A 16,583-nucleotide genomic window follows, 5' to 3' on the forward strand; every position below is an offset into this window, starting at 1 on the left:
CTATATTGCCACTTTCTGAGCTTCTATTAAAGAAATATATACTTTATATAATACTTTACTAGAACAGTGAAACTTTTACTTAATTTTAGGACTATTTTTGAGGAAAATTATACATTTTCCTGCTATGTCTAAATTATCAATATTAAAATAGATTATAATTGATGTATATTAATGAACTCTCTTGTTAAAGAGAATTACATATTGGGGTGCCTGGGTGGCTCAGTTGGTTGAACGTACAACTTTTGAGTTTAGCTGAGGTTATGATCGCAGCATTGTGGGATCAACCCCCATGTCGAACTCTCTGATGAGCATGGAGCCTGCTTAGGATTCTCTCTCCCTCTCCCCTCTCCCCTCTGTGCGCGCGCGCTCTCTCTCTCTCTCTCCCTCTCCCTCTTTCCCTCTCTCTCCAAGAAAAAAAAAAAAGATAATTAAGTATTTAAGTTCTCTGCTATTGTGACCTCTTTAAAGAGGCAGTGATAAAGAAGAATTGTGTACAGCAAAACCAAATCTGAGGGGAACTGAGGTTGGACTTTAGCAGATATGTTTGGCACACAGGGCCATATTCTGGTTGTCACCTATTTGCAACAGTCTTATAGTGGACAATTTCAGTACATTGTCGCCAATGTCCTACATCAAATAATCAAGCACACACCTCTGAATACCTTAGTTTGCTTTCCTCAAAACAGAAGTAAGTCACTTAACCCTATATAGGTGTGACAAAAGTGTGAGTGAGTTAATGTTCCTCAGGACAACCCTCACTTTATGGGGCACAATAATTGTGGATAAGGATAGCAGCCTTCCCATGGATTGGTGAGAAAATTCTGATATGCAGTCTGCACTTTTCCTTAGAAGGTTCCAGTAGGGTTGAACCCCAGCCCTCAGCAGTAACCCTCAGCACCCTTTCCTGGGTTTACTCCTTTTCCAGTCTCACTTGGTTCAATGCCTCACTTCTATTTCATAAGATGGGTCATCTCCCCCAAGAGTACTGACCACTAAGTTTGTGTCTCATATTCTGTTTAGGGGAAATTCAAACTTAGATATGATTTTTATTTCAGTGAAATATTTTATCATTGCATTTTAGCTGGTGATTTGAGAAAGGCCAGAGTAAAAATACCCTTTTTTGTATTAGAAAAATATTTAAATTTGTACATTCTAATAATTGTAAAAGGTGATAAACAATTCTGCTAAATTCAGAGCCAACTGCAAATGAATGTTTCTGGATAAGTGCAATACTTCTAAATCCTATAGCTCAAACAACAGGGTATATATATAATGTTCAATTAGCTTAACTATGTCGATTTTATTGATCTTTTCCAAGAACCAACTCTTGGTTTCATTGATTTTCTTTATTTTTCTATTCTCCATTTCATTTATCTCTACTCTAATCTTTATTATGTCCTTCCTTCTGCTAGCTTTGCGTTTAGTTTGTTCTTTTTCTAATTCCTTAAGGTGTGAAGTTAGGTTGTTGATATGAAATCTTTCTTGTTTTTTAATGTGAACCGTTACAACTATAAGTTTCCCTTTAGGCACTATTTTTACTGTATCCCGTTAATTTTGGCATGTTGTTATTTTTATTTGTCTTGCGATGTTTTCTCATTTCCTTCGTGATTTCCTCTGACACATTCATTGCATAAGAGTACAATGTTTAATTTCCACACATTTGTGGATTTTCCAGCTTTTCCTTACCTATTGATTTCTGGTTTCTTGACGATATGATTGGAAAAGATACTGTGTATGATTTTAATCCTAGTAAACTTATTCTTATTTCTTTTGTGGTTTAACATGTGGCCTATCCTGTAGAACGCTCCATGTACATTTGAGAAGAATGTATATGCTGCTGCTGTTGTGTGTAGTATTTTATATATGTTTGTTATGTTCAATTGATCTATAGTGTTAAGTCCTCTATTTCCTTATTGATCTTCTGTCTGGTTGTTCTATTATTTAAAGTCAGGTATTGAAACACCTCCTACTATTATTATAGATCTGCCTATTTCTTTCTTCAATTCTATCAATATTTGTTTTACATATTTAGAAACTCTGATGTTTGGTGCATATATATACATATATAATTTATATCTTTTTGGTGAATTGACATTTTTATCATTATATAATATCCTTTGTCTCCCGTATGACATTATATAATGTCTACTGTGTCTCATATTAGTATAACCACTCCTGCTCTGCTTTGTTTGCTACTCTCGTGGAATATCTTTGCCCCTCATTTCACTTTCAGTCTTGTGTGTCCTTAGATCTAAAAATGGGTCTCCCATAGACAGCATATAGCTAGATCTACATAATGTTCAACACTGTTGTTTTCAATGGTTTGTACAGACTGGTCAATTCTTTGAAGAAATACCTATACAGTCATCCCAGCTTCAACACCTATCTTGACTCAAAATTGGGAATCTGACCTAGACTCATCAACAGTATTATTTCTAGAGTTTTGGTGGTCCTCGCTACACAATTGCTATAGAGATCTATGCAGCTTTGGAAAATAGCTTACAGTTCTTCAGTAAAGTGCCCTTCTTTATGTGTAATTTACAGGAAACTGTCTCAAGAAATATATTCTGTCTACTTAATGCTGTATGTCTCTGGGCTTTTGCTTGTTTGGTTTTATGTTTGGTATTTGAGTTCTATCTCAGTTCTGAAATTCACTTGAGTTATAAAATGGCTTTAATTTGTCTACAACAAATTCTTATGAAATGGAAGCATTTTGTAAATGCCAGATTTAGAATTATCTGAAAATACGTTCTCTCCCCTACAACTTAACATTTTGACTATACAATGCCCCTTATTTAACATTATAAATTATCCCACTATATGTAACTCCCAATGGTTTGGTTATAGTCTCCTAGAGTTTGGTTATTTACTTAATAGTTATTATAGGTTACATCACTATGTGTAAATTGGTAAAATTCTTTTAGAAAATAAGCTATCAGGGCTTCTCAGCAAATACAAGTCAGACCACATCATTTTATACTATAAATAAATAAGTTAAAAATGCATACATGTATACATACTTTAAAAAATGTTGAATGCTAGCCTCTTCAGATAATACCAACACAAACTGTTGATAACACAAGGCAGACTTTACTCTTTATAGAGTAAAGGAGAGAACACTACCTTTTTAGAGCTACGGTAGTATCCTAGAAAGCAAAAGTTAAGGTCAGAATTAATTAAAAATTGGAGGTTTGGTTTAAGGTGGATTTTTAAGCAGAAAATAGACTGGGTATTGGTAAGAATAACTTTTTAAATAGTGCAGGATTGATGGAAACAACAAAGTGAGGATGATGAGGTGAGAAATTCAAAGAACAGCACAACTGTTTATAAATGCTTTCTATTAAAGAATTGATCTATCTTTTAGAAAGTTCCTATAATAAAAAAGCAAACTGCTTGCTAAGCAAGAAATTCCTGGAAAAATAAAGAAATGTTAGTGAATATAGTGGACTATCAAAGTCATGTTAATGTAGACAGGAGATATGGTTTCTGTTCTTAGTGTCCAGACTGAATGCAGGGATAGACTGTTTCGGTCCTCACAAGGAATGCTATATATCCACCAAACTTATTTTTCTCCTATAACCTGGAAACATGCTAAACTATAATTCTCAGCTTCATCGTTAGTTAGGTAGGGGCAAGTAATTGAGTTCTGGCCAATGGAATTGGGACAAAAATATACACTGGCCTATAGAATATCCTGCAAAAATCTCCAGGCACTCATTTGTCCCTCATTTCATGACCGGACACTGATACCTATGGCAACATCTGGAGTTTCAACTGCAAAGAGGCAAGGAGACTGAGTTCTTTAATGACTTCATAGAGCAGACCTGCTACCTCCCATTTCCTCCTCACTCTCAACATGATGTTCCAATACTTACCAATCACATATAGGATTCTGATATCATATAAAAATACTATTTATGTTGTCATTGAAATATTGGAATTTGGGTGCCTGGGTGGCTCAGTCAGTTAAGCGTTCAACTTTGGCTTCAGTCATGATCTCACAATTCGTGAGTTTGAGCCCCTCATTGGGTTCTGTGCTAATAAAGCAGGTTCAGAGCCTGCTTCAGATGCTCTGACCCCCTCTCCCCCACTCATACGCTCTCAAAAATAAACAAACATTAAAAAGAAATATTGGAATTTATCTTCTCTCACTTACCCTAACTTACCATGATCTTTGTATCAAATTAAAATCATCAAAATGGCCTAAATTGCTCTCAGCAACCTGAACCCTTCCCTCATTTCTCAATATCCTCTTGGCTATTATCCCTAGTCATTCTGACTTTTTTTTAATATTTATTGTTTTTCTTTCTCATATCAGTAGCTTTATCTGAGTCCTTTAGCTGAAAATCTTTTCCTCCTTCTTTTGAGTATCTGAATTCTGATTATCTGATAGATCACAGTATAAACCTCAATTGTTCAGAAAATGATTTCCTGATAGGAAACTGAACCCGTAGGTTTGGGAAGGATCCAATCAGGTCTAGCATCGTTTGTAGTTCTCTGTAAAAGTACATTTAAAAGTAAGTAAATTTCAATTGTGTAATTTTCATTTGGCAAACACCTACCCAAGAAAATGTGAATTCCTTAAGGGCAGAAAGTAATCATATATTGATTATTATTACACCCCTCATAGCCTGCTTAATAAATAATTTTTGAAAAAGGAAGTGAGGAAGAAAATGAGAAGGAAGCTGTAGCTGTTAGCCAACTAGCCACTTATTCTGCAACAGTGAATATTCCACTCTTCCTCTTATTTCATTCTATGCCCATAGCCTAGTCTTCAGGGTCTACCAGTACATTCCGTGAGGATGGCAAAATGTGCCCAGTGACAAAGACTCTCTCTCCTTGACCAAACTTTCGTCTGGCTTCTCTGAGCCTTTTTCTCAGTTAGGCTGCAACCTTAGTCCCCCACTTCTTGCTAGCTTACACAGCCCAATTTCAGCAAGAATCCCATATAGTCAGTTGAAAGAGAATTCCCCACTCTTGATATCTGATCCTTCTCAGTATCTGATAACATTTTTCACCTCCCACCCTTGGTATCTGATCACTCTGGCCTGCCTTCAGGAAGAATAATGTTAGGGGAGTTTAACAACAATTCCTCTACCCTTCCTTGATGTCTCCTTTTAGTAATTTTTCATCCACTGATCTTTCATCCTTCTCCTTGGCTATAATTCCCACCTGTCCTTGCTGTACTCAGAATTGAGCCCAGGTCTATACTGAGATCTCTTTTCCCCTGTTGCAGTAGTTCTTAAATGGAATTCATTCTTACTGCTTTAACTACTATCTGGTTCTGGTTTCCTTTGATACCACAAGTTCTCAAGATCTCTCCTAAAATAATCACACCAAGACACGTGCACATTGCACACTCCAGTTTGGTCTGGGAATCTTATTTTAAAGGGTTGCTGATATACATGGTGGCCATATGTTTCATTTTGCCTAGAAAGTCCCATATATTCTGCTATAGGTATTAATAGCACTCCTTTCACTCTTTTTTTTTCAATATATGAAGTTTATTGTCAAATTGGTTTCCATACAACACCCAGTGCTCATCCCAAAAGGTGCCCTCCTCAATACCCATCCCCACCCTCCCCTCCCTCCTATCCCCCATCAACCCTCAGTTTGTTCTCAGTTTTTAAGAGTCTCCTATGCTTTGGCTCTCTTCCACTCTAACCTCCTTTTTTTTTCCTTCCCCTCCCCCATGGGTTTCTGTTAAGTTTCTCAGGATCCACATAAGAGTGAAGACCTATGGTATCTGTCTTTCTCTGTATGGCTTATTTCACTTAGCATAACACTCTCCAGTTCCATCCATGTTGCTACAAAGGGCCATATTTCATTCTTTCTCATTGCCACGTAGTATTCCATTGTGTATATAAACCACAATTTTTTTATCCATTCATCAGTTGATGGACATTTAGGCTCTTTCCATACTTTGGCTATTGTTGAGAGTGCTGCTATAAACATTGGGGTACAAGTACCCCTATGCATCAGTACTCCTGTATCCCTTAAGTAAATTCCTAGCAGTGCTATTGCTGAGTCATAGGGTAGGTCTATTTTTAATTTTTTGAGGAACCTCCACACCGTTTTCCAGAGTGGCTGCACCAGTTTGCATTCCCACAAACAGGGCAAGAGGGTTCCCGTTTCTCCACATCCTCGCCAGCACCTACAGTCTCCTGATTTGTTCATTTTGGCCACTCTGACTGGCGTGAGGTGATATCTGAGTGTGGTTTTGATTTGTATTTCCCTGATGAGGAGCGACGTTGAGCATCTTTTCATGTGCCTGTTGGCCACCTGGATGTCTTCTATAGAGAACTGTCTATTCATGTTTTCTGCCCATTTCTTCACTGGGTTATTTGTTTTTCGGGTGTGGAGTTTGGTGAGCTCTTTATAGATTTTGGATACTAGCCCTTTGTCTGATATGTCATTTGCGAATATCTTTTCCCATTCCGTTGGTTGCCTTTTAGTTTTGTTGGTTGTTTCCTTTGCTGTGCAGAAGCTTTTTATCTTCATAAGGTCCCAGTAATTCACTTTTGCTTTTAATTCCCTTGCCTTTGGGGATGTGTCGAGTAAGAGATTGCTACGGCTGAGGTCAGAGAGGTCTTTTCCTGCTTTCTCCTCTAGGGTTTTGATGGTTTCCTGTCTCACATTTAGGTCCTTTATCCATTTTGAGTTTATTTTTGTGAATGGTGTGAGACAGTGGTCTAGTTTCAATCTTCTGCATGTTGCTGTCCAGTTCTCCCAGCACCATTTGTTAAAGAGACTGTCTTTTTTCCATTGGATATTCTTTCCTGCTTTGTCAAAGATGAGTTGGCCATATGTTTGTGGGTCTAGTTCTGGGGTTTCTATTCTATTCCATTGGTCTATGTGTCTGTTTTTGGGCCAATACCATGCTGTCTTGATGATGACAGCTTTGTAGTAGAGGCTAAAGTCTGGGATTGTGATGCCTCCTGCTTTGGTCTTCTTCTTCAAAATTACTTGGCTATTCGGGGCCTTTTGTGGTTCCATATGAATTTTAGGATGGCTTGTTCTAGTTTCGAGAAGAATGCTGGTGCAATTTTGATTGGGATTGCATTGAATGTGTAGATAGCTTTGGGTAGTGTTGACATTTTGACAAAATTTATTCTTCCAATCCATGAGCACGGAATGTTTTTCCATTTCTTAATATCTTCTTCAATTACCTTCATAAGCTTTCTATACTTTGCAGCATACAGATCTTGTACATCTTTGGTTAGATTTATTCCTAGGTATTTTATGCTTCTTGGTGCAATTGTGAATGGGATCAGTTTCTTTATTTGTCTTTCTGTTGCTTCATTATTAGTGTATAAGAATGCAACTGATTTCTGTACATTGATTTTGTATCCTGCAACTTTGCTAAATTCACGTTTCAGTTCTAGCAGACTTCTGGTGGAGTCTATCGGATTTTCCATGTATAATATCATGTCATCTGCAAAAAGTGAAAGCTTAAATTCATCTTTGCCAATTTTGATGCCTTTGATTTCCTTTTGTTGTCTGATTGCTGATGCTAGAACTTCCAACACTATGTTAAACAACAGCAGTGAGAGTGGATCCCTGTTGTGTGCCTGATCTCAGGGAAAAAGCTCTCAGTTTTTCCCCATTGAGGATGATGTTAGCTGTGGGCTTTTCATAAATGGCTTTGATGATCTTTAAGTATGTTCCTTCTATCCCGACTTTCTCGAGGGTTTTTATTAAGAAAGGTTGCTGAATTTTGTCAAAGGCCTTTTCTGCATCGATTGACAGGATCATACGGTTCTTCTCTTTTCTTTTATTAATGTGATGTATCACGTTGATTGATTTGCGAATGTTGAACCAGCCCTGCATCCCAGGAATGAATCCCACTTGATCATGGTGAATAATTCTTTTTATATGCTGTTGAATTCGATTTGCTAGTATCTTATTGAGAATTTTTGCATCCATATTCATCAGGGATATTGGCCTGTAGTTCTCTTTTTTTACTGGGTCTCTGTCTGGTTTAGGAATCAAAGTAATACTGGCTTCATAGAATGAGTCTGGAAGTTTTCCTTCCCTTTCTATTTTTTGGAATAGCTTGAGAAGGATAGGTATTATCTCTGCTTTAAACATCTGGTAGAACTCCCCTGGGAAGCCATCTGGTCCTGGACTCTTATTTGTTGGGAGATTTTTGATGACTGATTCAATTTCTTCGCTGGTTATGGGTCTGTTCAAGCTTTCTATTTCCTCCTGATTGAGTTTTGGAAGAGTGTGGGTGTTTAGGAATTTGTCCATTTCTTCCAGGTTGTCCAGTTTGTTGGCATATAATTTTTCATAGTATTCCCTGATAATTGCTTGTATCTCTGAGGGATTGGTTGTAATAATTCCATTTTCATTCATGATTTTATCTATGTGGGTCATCTCCCTTTTCTTTTTGAGAAGCCTGGCTAGAGGTTTATCAATTTTGTTTATTTTTTCAAAAAACCAACTCTTGGTTTCGTTGATCTGCTCTACAGTTTTTTTTAGATTCTGTATTGTTTATTTCTGCTCTGATCTTTATTATTTCTCTTCTTCTGCTGGATTTAGGCTGTCTTTGCTGTTCTGCTTCTAGTTCCTTTAGGTGTGCTGTTAGATTTTGTATTTGGGATTTTTCTTGTTTCTTGAGATAGGCCTGGATTGCAATGTATTTTCCTCTCAGGACTGCCTTTGCTGCATCCCAAAGCATTTGGATTGTTGTATTTTCATTTTCATTTGTTTCCATATATTTTTTAATTTCTTCTCTAATTGCCTGGTTGACCAATTCATTCTTTAGTAGGGTGTTCTTTAACCTCCATGCTTTTGGAGGTTTTCCAGACTTTTTCCTGTGGTTGATTTCAAGCTTCATAGCATTGTGGTCTGAAAGTATGCATGGTATGATTTCAATTCTTGTGTACTTATGAAGGGCTGTTTTGTGACCCAGTATGTGATCTGTCTTGGAGAATGTTCCATGTGCACTCAAGAAGAAAGTACATTCTGTTGCTTTGGGATGCAGAGTTCTAAATATATCTGTCAAGTCCATCTGATCCAATGTATCATTCAGGGCCCTTGTTTCTTTATTGACCGTGTGTCTAGATGATCTATCCATTTCTGTAAGTGGTGTGTTAAAGTCCCCTGCAATTACCACATTCTTATCAATAAGGTTGCTTATGTTTGTGAGTAATTGTTTTATATATTTGGGGGCTCCTGTATTCGGCGCATAGACATTTATAATTGTTAGCTCTTCCTGATGGATAGACCCTGTGATTATTATATAATGCCCTTCTTCATCTCTTGTTACAGCCTTTAATTTAAAGTCTAGTTTGTCTGGTATAAGTATGGCTACTCCAGCTTTCTTTTGACTTCCATTGGCATGATAAATAGTTCTCCATCTCCTCATTCTCAATCTGAAGGTGTCCTCAGGTCTAAAATGAGTCTCTTGTAGACAGCAAATAGATGTCAGCATGACAGCAAAAAGATGTCAGCATGACAGACAGCATCTGACAGATGTCAGATGACAGCAAAAAACTGTCTTGTTTTTTTTTATCCATTCCAATACCCTATGTCTTTTGGTTGGCTCATTTAGTCCATTTACATTCAGTGCTATTATAGAAAGATATGGGTTTAGAGTCATTGTGATGTCCGTATGTTTCATGCTTGTAGCAATGTCTCTGGTACTTTGTCTCACAGGATCCCCCTTAGGATCTCTTGTAGGGCTGGTTTAGTGGTGACGAATTCCTTCAGTTTTTGTTTGTTTGGGAAGACCTTTCCCTCTCCTTCTATTCCAAATGACAGACTTGCTGGATAAAGGATTCTCGGCTGCATATTTTTTCTGTTCATCACATTGAAGATCTCCTGCCATTCCTTTCTGGCCTGCCAAGTTTCAGTAGAGAGATCAGTCACGAGTCTTATAGGTCTCCCTTTATATGTTAGAACATGTTTATCTCTAGCTGCTTTCAGAATTTGCTCTTTTATCCTTTTATGTTTCCAGTTTCACTATGATATGTCATGCAGAAGATCGATTCAAGTTACATCTGAAGGGAGTTCTCTGTGCCTCTTGGATTTCAATGCCTTTTTCCTTCCCCAGTTCAGGGAAGTTCTCAGCTATTATTTCTTCAAGTACACCTTCAGCACCTTTCCCTCTCTCTTCCTCCTCTGGAATACCAATTATGCGTAGATTATTTCTCTTTAGTGCATCACTTAGTTCTCTAATTTTCCCTCACACTCTTGGATTTTTTTTATCTCTCTTTTTCTCAGCTTCTTCTTTTTCCATAATTTTATCTTCTAGTTCACCTATTCTCTCCTCTGCCTCTTCAGTCCGAGCCGTAGTTGTCTCCATTTTATTTTGCAACTCGTAGATAGCATTTTTTAGCTCCTCCTGGCTGTTCCTTAGTCCCTTGATCTCTGTAGCAAGAGATTCTCTGCTGTCCTTTATACTGTTTTCAAGCCCAGTGATTAATTTTATGACTATTCTAATTTCACTTTCTGTTATATTGTTTAAATCATTTTTGATCACTTCGTTAGCTGTTGTTATTTCCTGGACATTTTTCTGAGGGGAATTCTTCCGTTTCGTCATTTTGGGTAGTTCCTGGAGTGGTGCAGAACTGCAGGGCACTTCCCCTGTGCTGTCTTGAATAACTCGTGTTGGTGGGTGGGGCCACAGTCAGACCTGATGTCTGCTCCCAGCCCACCGCTGGGGCCACAGTCAGACTGGTGTGTACTTTCTCTTCCCCTCTCCTAGGGGCGGGATTCACTGTGGGGTGGCATGGCCCGTCTGGGCTACTTGCACACTGCCAGGCTTGTGATGCTGGGGATCTGGCGTATTAGCTGGGGTGGATCAGCAAGGTGCACGGGGGCAGGAGGGGCAGGCTCAGCTCACTTTTCCTTCGGTTGTCTGCTTCAGGCGGGGCCCTGCGGCACCGGGAGCAATCAGACCGCCGGAGGGATGGATCCACAGAAGCACAACGTTGGGTGTTTACTTGGTGCAAGCAAGTTCCCTGGCAGGAACAGGTTCCCTTTGGGATTTTGGCTGGGGGTGGGCGAGGGAGATGGTGCTGGTGAGCGCCTTTGTTCCCCGCCAAGCTGAGCTCTGTCGTCCAGGGCTCAAAAACTCTTCCTCCCGTTGTCCTCCAGCCCTCCCGTTCTCTGAGCAGAGCTGTTAGCTAATAACCTTCCAGATGTCAAGTCCCACTTGCTGTTGGAACACACTCCGTCTGGCCCGTCCACTTTTGCAAGCCAGACTCGGGGGCTCTGCTTGGCCGGCGGGCTGCCCCTCTGGCCCCTGCTCCCTCCCGCCAGTCTGTGGAGTGCGCACCGCCTCTCCGCCCTTCCTACCCTCTTCCGTGGGCCTCTCATGTGCGTTTGGCTCTGGGGACTCCGTTCTGCTAGTCTTCTGGCGGTTTTCTGGGTTATTTAGGCAGGTGTAGGTGGGATCTAAGTGATTAGCAGGACGTGCGGTGAGCCCAGCGTCCCCCTACGCTGCCATCTTCCCAGGATCCCCCTCCTTTCACTCTTAATAGCATCCTTGTTTGGACAATTACATGGTCACCTTACTTTTAAAAGATGAATTGAGACATATTACAGATTTTGAGTTTACATGAAGCAAAATCAATTCCAATTGGGCAGAATTAAACCAGAAGTGTTTAGGAGTGTTCTATTGATGAGCTAGGAGCAAGATTTTTATAGAAAAGATGCAGAAGCAAAGCAAGGGAATTATTTGATTGGCTATGGCTAAACTGGTTGCCTTATTTGACATAGCTTAGTTGGCTGTTTGTGATTGGTTGTTCTTCCTACCCATTGGCAATTACAGGAACAGACTGTGGCGTAGGCTTTTATTTGCTTATGTAGGGTACCAAGGAATTAGAGTCACCTGTCTAATGGCCTCCTTGTTTAATTACTTAACACTACTGGTGTCTGATCTTTCATAATATAGACACATTTGGAGAAAAAGATGGTCTTTCCTGGATTCCCTGACACAAACAATACATTCAGAACCTGCAATGAGTCATAAAGTAATAGATGCATATTAGCTGACATAGTTAAGCCTTTGGGAAACATCATAAAAATCTTTAAGCCACATTGGTATCAATCGGTTCCTTAAAACAATAATTGCATGAAGTATGTACTTTGAGGAGTTGATGAACTTCCCAAAGGACTAATTTACTCCTCAAGGGTGATTTACATACTGAGAGGATCTGGAACAATAATTATGATAACAATCAATCAAAGAGGGAATTGAGCATTTGTTTTAATGTTACTTCTTTGCTACCATAATAATTCTCTCAGGACTACAAATTCTACAAACTCAAATATAACGTGAAACATACCACTGCCTCTAGTATAAATATCTCATTTTATTTCATAGACTTAAGAGATAGTACTGCATAAGGAGGTGAGCATAACTGTATTTAGAAACTTTTAGAATGCCACATCTGTGGCAACTGGTATCTAACGGTCAATAATGTAAGACTTAAGTCATATATTTTTTAAGATTTTTATGTGATCTCTACACCCCGCCATGGGGCTTGAACTCACAATCCTGAGATCAAGAATTGCATGCTTGCTCTACAATGGAGCCAGCCAGGCACCCCAAGTACAGTCATACTTATAAGGGTTTGGAAAGGTGACCTGAATTCATAGGAATCCTCAGGAAATAATTATAACTGAAAATATTTGAAGTTGATTTTTTAGATTTGATTATTCTGTGATTTATTTTCTTTTATTCATTTATTTACCTAATAAAGAACCAGTGTATTTTGTGTCCACTATTAGGTGCAAATACTGTGGAAGGTTTAAAAATGAACACATCGCTATCCCATGTTCAAATTAGTGTCATTAAATACAGTACAGAAGATGAGCAAAACAAACAAACAAACAAAAACCTCTGAAATACCTGAAATGTCTATAGGTAATACTGAGGAGAAGCTAGATTTAGAAGAGATGAAATCCAGTTATAAGATCAGTGTCATAGTTCATGTGAGTTTTAACAAGATTTTACAATAAGGTGGTAATATTAGAAACAGGTCAGAAAGGAAGCACAAAGCCATATGGTTTTGTATTCAGAAAGAGCTGATAGCCAACTAGATGTTGACTGTAATGGGTTGTTGGCAAAAGCTCTAGCAGGATTCTATCTATACAAATATCTAAGTTCTTTACAGTTTGGCATTGCAACCACTTCCATCAAGAGGTGGTGTCTGTTTTTACAGACTAACTCTGAGATCAGCCATATGACTTTCTTTGCCCACCAAGATAGTAGCAAACCTGATACAAGTGCAGACTTGAGAAGTGCTTTCTCATTTCCACTTCCTATCTTGAAACACAACGACCCACCATGGAACAAGCCTAAGCTAGCTTACAGGAGGATGACAAATAAGTAGTGCATAATTGAGTAGTATCAGCCGGGGTCATCTTAAAATAGACTCCTAACTGAACTGCCACCTTCTTGTGGCCTCATGTATAATCCTAGAAGATTAATCAAACCTGGCACAGAGCACAGAATCGTTCAGACAATTGGCTTTAGAGAATAAATGGATGTTGTGTGCTTCTGAAATTTTATGCGTTTTTTCAACATTATTTTTTCAACAGATAACTGTTACGTTGAAATGAGAGGGAAGAGTCAAAGATTAATAAGAGGTTTTGTGTGTTTGCTTTTTATAATTTTAATCTTCTATTATGAGCTAGTATATTCATAAATACTTTTTAACATGCATGGAAGTTGGCTGTTCTTTATCTCTAGAATGTAAAATTCAAGAATGTATTAGAAAAGTTGGATGTCTGAGTATCCGAAGCCTGAATTTTGCTCACTCAGTTTAACTTAACTGCGTGATCTGTTATCATATAAAAATCTTTTTTTGGGTTGGCCTCTTGATTGATGACTTACTGCCTACTTGTGGGGGAAAAAAGAGAATAGAAAAGGGAATATAATTTGTTTCCATTTCAGAAAATAATTTATTATTTACGAATTGAAATTTCATATACTATGAATTATGTAGACAAACAGAATAATTCACCAACCCAAGCAATGTCAATTCAAATTCAAAAATTATCTAAGCATCAAGCTCTGCAGTAGCATTGCTCTCTTGGGCAATTATTTTTAAAATCTTCAATGAAGAGGAGCATATTTTTATGGAATATGTGTTTAATTACAGTATTACAAGTAAATGGAATTCTCAGAATACTGGCAGCAGAATGTAGAGCCTTTAAAGGATTATTTATAAAACAGAAGTATTTGGCAGCTTTATTTTTCCCTGTTCTGTTTACCAGTGGGATACTTTATAGTGAACAAAACAAAAACTATCTCCTCTAAAATGTATGTTACTACATATAGCACACATCTGTGATTTCAATAATCATCATAAGTCTCAATTCGGCCAATAAAATGTTTTCTACATAATTTTACCAACTGAATTTATAAAGCAGTAAAGTATCATTCTCTGCATGTTATAATAGTGAAGTCTATACTGGATATTTAGAATATTAAAAGCAAGTATAATATAGTTCCCTTACAGTCACCTGAGGTTGGTTCACTAGCAGATTTCTAATCCTAAGGATTATCTTCTTTTATATTATAAAGTAGCTATACTCTTACTTTCTTACATATTATTCCAAGACCTGAAACCTGATAGAAAGCAATTAAGGAAATTCTAGAAGAAAAACTTAATAATCATAAATCTCCTCAAAATCGTATTTACCTATAGTAAAAAACAAGAATATTGATACTTCAAATTATAATTACTTCTGCAAAGATGGGACAATAATTTTTATGTGGTGCTTTATGATAGTCTATATTGTGATCATTGGTTTGTTTTTGATTATTGAGCCCTGAAAGTTAAACAGATCAAAATGAGGGTTCTGTTCCGTTTTAGCAATGTATCTTTGCTTTTTTTTTTTTTTCCGTTGTGTGTGTGTGTGTTTAAGCCTATCTTAATTGTTTGTTTGTTTTGAATTTAGTCTTTCAGGTTTACCAAGTTTTCAAAACCATTGCCTTAAAAAAGTAGCTAATTGGGGCGCCTGGGTGGCGCAGTCGGTTAAGCGTCCGACTTCAGCCAGGTCACGATCTCGCGGTCCGGGAGTTCAAGCCCCGCGTCGGGCTCTGGGCTGATGGCTCAGAGCCTGGAGCCTGTTTCCGATTCTGTGTCTCCCTCTCTCTCTGCCCCTCCCCCGTTCATGCTCTGTCTCTCTCTGTCCCAAAATTAAATAAACGCTGAAAAAAAAATTTGTTTTAAAAAAAAGTAGCTAATAGTATTAACAGATTTTCTTCTGTTTGCACTTGTGAAAATTCTTAACACTATGAATCTCTACAAAATTAATAATCTATCATATCATTAATGAATAGATAATGTTATGAGACACTAGAATAGACTTATCAGTAAAATGCCTTTGAAAGTTTGAGGAAATGCTGTAATGTCTTACCTTTCCTTTAAGAGAAGGTATGGTTAAGACCCTGGATCAAAATCAAATCAGTTAGTTACTAGCATAAACTGATAAAAGAACTTATGGAGAAATAACTATATTCTCCCCCAAAGATTAGTGGACTAAGGGCCACAAATGTAACAATTACACCATGAATCTGAAAAGTTTGTATTTAGGTCTCTGAAACTTGGGAGAGAGGACTGTCATGAAAGATAAATTATAGATTGAGAAAAAGGCTGTTTGGATATTGTTATTAGAAATTATACTAAATAAAATGAAGGGAATTCATTTGATATATTGAGCAAGCAAACAGAAGACATAAAAGTCAAAATACCTTCCAGGCTAATTGACAGATTTGTTAATGTTCTCACCACATTCAACACATTCCAGCTCCTTGTAAAAAGCCAATTCTGTTCCTCAGTATAATTTGTGGTTCATTAACTTTCAGTTGCTTAGAAGTAAAAAATTACTGGAGGGTCAGGTAGGTTTATACCAGTGTAAAAGAAACAATTATTAGGAAAAAGTAGTCTTTACGGATTTAAGTTTTTATTGTTCAGTAAACTGTCTTGAATTAACTTTGAATGTAGCTTTAGAATGCACCAAATGACTGTTGGAGGTGGAAAAAATAGAGAAATGCATCAATAAAAATATTTTATGTGAAACCATAAGAATAACTCAATATTGTGCCTGAATTATTGCTGTATTTTGACCTCATTAATGACTTTATATATTTTGCCTATAAATGTACCTCAATCTCAAAATCCCAAGGCAGATAAAGTAGTTATAGCAGGAGATAACTAATTGTGCAAATTTGTTCTGTTGGTAAATCAATAAAATCAAATTGTATTTTTGCTTCAAAGTTAATAGAATGGCATGGGATAGATATATAGGATTACAGGCCTGATAAAGTACACCACTTGATTTTCACACCTATGGTTTAGTTTGTTAGTGTTGACTGCTGATAGCTAAAAGATAAATCAAAGTCAAATTATGGAAAAAGGGCAATGGAAGTACTGAATTCCATGAAGTTATACATGTGGCAGATAGGATCAAATGCAGCCAAGCTAAGATTTAAAGGTCAAATCTGTGTTGCTTCAGTTGAGATCCAGCTGTGAAAAGTGTGATGAATTAGTGGTGAACAAAGGAATAGGGTTTTTTTTTTTATTGTTCATTTATCTCCTGGATTACCTTGATTGGCA

This window comes from Prionailurus bengalensis, chromosome C1 (assembly GCF_016509475.1).
Source record: "Prionailurus bengalensis isolate Pbe53 chromosome C1, Fcat_Pben_1.1_paternal_pri, whole genome shotgun sequence".
Lineage (NCBI taxonomy): Eukaryota > Metazoa > Chordata > Mammalia > Carnivora > Felidae > Prionailurus > Prionailurus bengalensis.